We start from the raw sequence: 6661 nt of genomic DNA on the forward strand, positions 1-6661 counted from the left end.
TATTGCTAATAAAATCCTAATTGATTTAAGCATGGCAAAAGACAACAAAGTCTCCTCATAGTCTATTCCTTGCCTTTGGCGAAACCCTTTCGCTACTAGCCTTGCCTTATAGGTCTCTACCTTTCCATCAGAACCAATTTTCTTCTTGAAAACCCATTTGTTCCCTATAGGTACAATACCTTCAGGTGGGTCAACAAGATCCCAAACTTGATTCTTATACATGGAATCAATCTCGGATTTCATAGCATCAATCCATTTTGAAGAGTCTATATCTGATATAGCTTCTTCATAGGTAAGTGGATCATCTCCATGATCTACTTCTTCATGAGTAGACAACTCTTGTTCTTCTTCATGAAGAAAACCATATCTCACTAGTGGGTGAGATACCCTGGTTGTTCTACGAGGAACAGCTGTAGATGTTTCATCAACGGGTATAGGTTGACTAGATGGATCTATATCCATCTGATCTGTTGGTTGGTCAGAATTCTCCAATTCTAACTCTATTTGCCTTCCTTTGCCTCCTTCTTGAACAAACTGTTGTTCAAGAAATGTGGCATCTCTACTTATCACAACCTTTTGTGAAGTAGGCAAATAAAAATAATATCCAAAACTATCTTTTGGATATCCAACAAATCGACCTCTTTCTGATCTGGTCTCCAATTTATCAATCTTCAGCTTTTTGATATAAGCTGGACAACCCCAAATCTTAACATGCTTAAGACTTGGTTTTCTTCCATGCCATATCTCATAAGGTGTGGAAGAAACTGATTTTGATGGAATCCTATTCAGAATATATAAAGCTGATTCTAATGCAAATCCCCAAAAGGAGATTGGCATATCAGTATAGCTCATCATACTACGTACCATATCCAATAGGGTACGATTTCTCCATTCAGATACACCATTCAGCTGTATGGCGTTCTGGAGGAGTCAGCTGAGAAACAATGCCATGCTCTCTCAAGTATTCATCAAATTCAGTACTCAAATATTCACCTCCACGATCTGATCGAAGAGCTTTAATACTTTTTCCTGTTTGATTTTCTACTTCAGATTTAAATTCCTTAAAATTTTCAAAGGATTCATGTTTGTATTTCATCAAATACAAATACCCAAACCTTGATTTATCATCAGTAAAGGTAATAAAATAATGAAAGCCCCCTCTAGCCATTTCTTTAAACGGACCACATACATCACTATGTATTAGTTCCAAAATATTTTCAGCTCTTAGCCCTTGTCCAACAAAGGGTGATCTAGTCATTTTGCCTTGAAGGCAAGATTCACAAGTTGGAGTAGGCTCAGAGCCCAATGAGGATAGAATCCCCATTTTCTCCAATTTTGCAATCTTATCTTCTGCAACATGACATAACCTTAAGTGCCAAATATATTTTGAACTTGAGTTGGTTTTCACCATGGCATTGTATTCTTTTAGATTGCTATACTCTGGCCAGTGGAAACACTTTCTTACTGGCAATGGAAACAATTTCCTATTGGCAATGGAAACACTTTCCTGCTGGCAGTGGAAACACTTTCCTTTGCCTTTATCAGCTTTAGTCTTCCTTTTCTGTTTAGCTATTTTCTTGGAAGGACTAGGAATCTGAGGTTTCTTTTTCTTATTGCCCTTCTTCTTGTTGGACTTTCCAGTAGAAGAAGATGCAACCAAAGCTACCTCTTTTCCTTTATTGGCTGGCATATTCTTTTGGGCAATAACCAGCATGTTGAGTAATTCAGCTAAGGTGCATTCCTGTTTAGTCATATGGAAATTTGTCACAAAATTCCCAAAAGACTCAGGAAGGGACTGAAGGATTAAATCCGTTTGTAGTTGGAAATCCATGTTGAAGTCAAGATGTTCCAACTGCTCAATCAGCCGAATCATCTTGTGGACATGATCCCCAACATTCATCCCTCGACATCCTCATACGGAATAGCTGTCTAGATATCTCATACCTAGCATTCCTGCTGTGCTCACCATACAACTCTTGTAGGTGAAGGAGGATCTCACTCGCACTCTGCATGTTCTCATGTTACTTCTGTAACTCATTACTCATGGAAGTAAGCATGTAACACTTAGCTCTCATATCATGCTCCTTCCACTTGTCCAAAGTTTCATGTTCCTCTTGTGTGGCCTCTGGAGGTAAGGGACCAGGAACATTTGAATCTACAACATATCCTATATGTTCAAGGTTCAGGACAAGTTTCAAATTTCTTAGCCAATCGCAGATTAGGTCTGTCAACTGTTGTGATCAAGTATGCTTGCAAGGATATTGGATTTTGGTGTTTGTTTTGTGATAATTTTTATCTTAAAATAAACTGTAGTAAATAACCAGATTAATTATTTATTGTATCATGTAATTAACCAAAATGATTATGGTCTTTTAATCATATTGGTCCTCCCACTAACTTAGCGAATCCTACACTTCCAAAGTAGAAAACGGAAATCCTAGTTGGATGGATTTCTAGTGGGTGATTGAATTCTTATAATTCTATTGATCATCCTCAGGTACATCCATTATTGGAATTACAATAAACTATAAGTGAGCAACTCCTTGCCCATCACATCTCATGTGAGGTTCAATCCTTTACCTAGCCCCTAATGCTCAAAATCTCGTGTACATCCATTATTGTCTTATCTTGCATTAGTTAAGTTGATCCCATTGAGTCGAATTATGCAAATAATTTTAATGTCCTCAGGTACATCCAATATTGGCCACCAAACCATTTACATATTTACAACATCTCATGCTTAACAATTATTCTTAAGAAAATCTCTTAAATTAATTGCATCTCATGCAACTATTTAAAATTTCTTAAAATAATTGCCCCAATGGAGGGCTTATGTTATAATTACTTTAATTATAGCATTTCCAACTTAATCATTTGTTTGGAAGATTTTATAGCCATCCTAATTACTATTAAGGTCTCACTTTGCACATTATCCATTTAGCATGCATATATCATATAATTGCATACATTCCCATACATCTCATGCATTCATGGATAAGCAGTAAATATGGTATGATCATGGACTTTCTAAGGGATTCAATTCTGAGCCACCAAGAATTGAATCAGGGCATTCCTAGGTGCATTTCATTCATTCATTTTATAAGAGTTGCTGAAGGAGTACATAATCAATACTTGATATTGAATTCCTTCCACTGGTCCCACCAATGCTCTTGACCTCCTTGAACTTCTTGCAATCCAATATTACATAGTAATCCTTGGCATACCAAGGCGAATTTACAAGAACTTAAATAAATGAAATTACAACCCAAAAATATTACAAACTTAATAATACATGCCCAAAATAAATTAAAATAAATTAATTAATTTACAATCCCAAAGAAACATAAAAGAAATAAATCCAATCACATTGGTCTTTTATAGTCCATGATCATCCATCATGCATATCACTATTTAACAATTAAATAAAACATACATACTTAAATTAAATTGAATATCTCATATTCAACTTAAAAATCCAGATTTGAATATGATTCAAATAAATTTAAAAATTCAGATTTGAATCTCATTCAAACAAATTTAAAAATTCAGATTTGAATCACATTCAAACAACTTCAAAAATTCAGATTTGAATCACATTCAAACATTTTTTAAAAAATCAGATTTGAATCACATTCAAATATTTTTTAAAAAATCAGATCTGAATTTTATTGAATCAATTTTAAAAAAATCAGATTTAAATATGATTCAAACAACTTTAAAAATTCATATTTGAATCACATTCAAACAACTTTTAAAATTCAGATTTGAATCACATTCAAACAATTTTTAAAATTCTGATTTGAATCATAATTTAATTGTGTGATTAAAACAACTAATTAAACACTTTAATTAGTCAAAGAATAGGCCTTAGATCATACAACAATTGCAGAATTAAAAACCAAACCTTGAACCACCCAAGGAACCATTGTTGCCGCCACCAATGGTGGCTTCACCATGTGTGCTGCCATACCTCATGATCCAACCAGCAATGAATCTCTTGATCTCATGATCAAACACACAATTAAATTATATAATCAACAATCTAAATGGCAAATATAGTGGCTCTGATACCAATTGTAGGAACGGAAGCGTGAAAAACACAAGATTATACCATTGAATTCAAAAATTTTCACCTAGGGTCACATGCACCATGCAAGATTTATTTTTATCTATTTGATTTCAATGATAAACAACATATTAAAACTCTTTTAATATGTTTTTGGATCTGTATTTTCCATTTAAGATTTTAAAATTAATCAGATTAATTTTAGAACCCTAGATTAAATCAAGAACGATTACACTAACCTCTTGATGTGCAGCAGCGTGTCTGCGCCTTTGAGATTCGTCTTCAGGACACCAGATGTTGTCCCTCTAGCTTGTCCACACCAAGAACACCTATGGCAGCCCTTGAACAGCTTCTAAAGCTTTTTCTATTAATTAGAAATTCAAGTTCTGCCTTCTAAGAGATTAGAGATGTAAACAGGACACTAGAAACAATTTCTAGTGTTCTTAATTCAAGAGATTGATGGCTAATCTCTTTGAATTGATGAGAGATGAAGAGAAATAGCTGGAGAGGCTCAAAGTGGCGTGACAATTGAGAGGAGAGGCTGCTGGTTATGTTTTCTTTTCATAACCACACTTAAATAGCTAGGTTAACACATTAAACCCTAGCCACATGTCACCTTTTGATTAGCTCTAGGTTTAAGTGACCCAATCACATTGTGCCAAGTGTCAAACCTATATTTAATCTTGATTTTAATCATCTTACATGATTAAAAAAACATTTGGCAAGCTTATGTGTTATGCCATGTGTCACCATCTCATGGTGCCACGTGTCACATCGTGAAATGACCAAAATGCCCTCGTGTCTTAATTTTGAGTTCTTAACCCAAAATAATTATTTTCTTCTTCTAATTAATTTATATCAAATATAAATTAATTAATTAATCTCTATTAATTAATTTCTCATCAATTAAATTCATATTTAAACACTTTAAATATAAATTTAATTTATACTACACATCCAATAATCTAGATTTGGTTTCAAGTCATGCTAGGGACTTTGCAATTTAATTGCAAACCAAATCTATTTAATTAATCAATTAAACTCTTTAATTAATTAATTAAATCATATTTAAATAGGTGATAACTTGTGTATGTGTGTGACTTACTAGGCTCATCACTAATTGGCAATGAGACATGATATCAACTCTTAATATCATCAGAACTCTTTCTTACCATAAATGATTTCTCTAAATCATTTTATGAACCTCATAGACCATGGTTAACACCTAGCATAGCATGCCATGGCCACCCAATTAGTAATAAGGTTTACCTTAAATGAACCTATAATCATATGTTACCATGCACTAGAATCTCTCTGTACAAAATCCCAACTCAAGCTGGAGTCATGGTTTATGTCAAACTCCATTTGCTATGAATATTATGTTCTCTTTTAATTCCAGTTCTTGATTAAAAGATTTTTCTCATCAGAAATTCTTTTCTAAATAAATCTATCTGTCCTGGCCAGGAACTTGAAACATCAAGAACAATTAAATGAACATAGGATTTTAACTCTATTTACTTAGAGGAACAGATTCCATCTTGATCAACACCTAGGAGCCAACACATGCCCATATACCCATACATAGTACAAGTATGAAAGCAGTATCAAACTCAAACTACCTATATACAAGATAACTGTGCTATCTCAGGTCTAAAGATTATATGCACTGATATGATTTATGACAAAACATTGACAAGAGTAAACTCTATGTGCTTGTCATAAGCGTCACTGGTTCGGCCTACTTATCATTTATAAGTGCCTATCATGTTTGTTATATGGCATGAGACTCACCATTCCATCTTATTTATATCTCATATAAATAACTTGGGAACAAACATGAATACAATCTTTCTGGATAAGTCATGTCCTTATTATGAAGTATCCTCGATTGTGAACCTATTTATGATACTTTGTGCTAGAAATATTGTCACTCATATTCTTAACAACTTAAGAATAATATTTCTAACAAAATATCAATGGACCTTTTCTATTACACATAAATATATTATGTAAACGGAAAAGTGGAAATGCCTTTTATTATTAAAAATATGTACAAGATACATACTAAATGATATGCTCTAGGGCATACTACTAACAGCAGCATGAGGATGAACACCATGGTGCGCATGGTTTTGGCACCATTGTGGTGCACAAGTTTTGATGGATTTTAAATGTGCAATTGTTGTGTGATCTAAGATTTATTTTATGTCTAATTAAATTGTTTAATTAGAGTTTTAATCACATAATTAAATTTTGATTCAAATCTGAATTTTTAAATTTGTTTGAATGTGATTCAAATCTGAATTTTTAAATTTGTTTGAAGGTGATTCAAATATGAATTTTTAAATCATATTCAAATCTGAATTTTTAAGTTGAAAATGAGATATTCAATTTAATTTAAGTATGTATGTTTTATTTAATTGTTAAATAGTTATATGCATGATGGATGATTATGGACAATAAAAGACCAATGCGATTGCATTTATTTCTTTTATGTTTCTTTGGATTGTAAATTAATTAATTTATTTTAATTTATTTTGGGCATGTATTATAAAGGTTGTAATATTTTTTGGGTTGTAATTTCATTTATTTAGT

The sequence above is a fragment of the Hevea brasiliensis genome, chromosome 16 (assembly GCF_030052815.1).
Source record: "Hevea brasiliensis isolate MT/VB/25A 57/8 chromosome 16, ASM3005281v1, whole genome shotgun sequence".
Taxonomy (NCBI): Eukaryota; Viridiplantae; Streptophyta; class Magnoliopsida; order Malpighiales; family Euphorbiaceae; genus Hevea; species Hevea brasiliensis.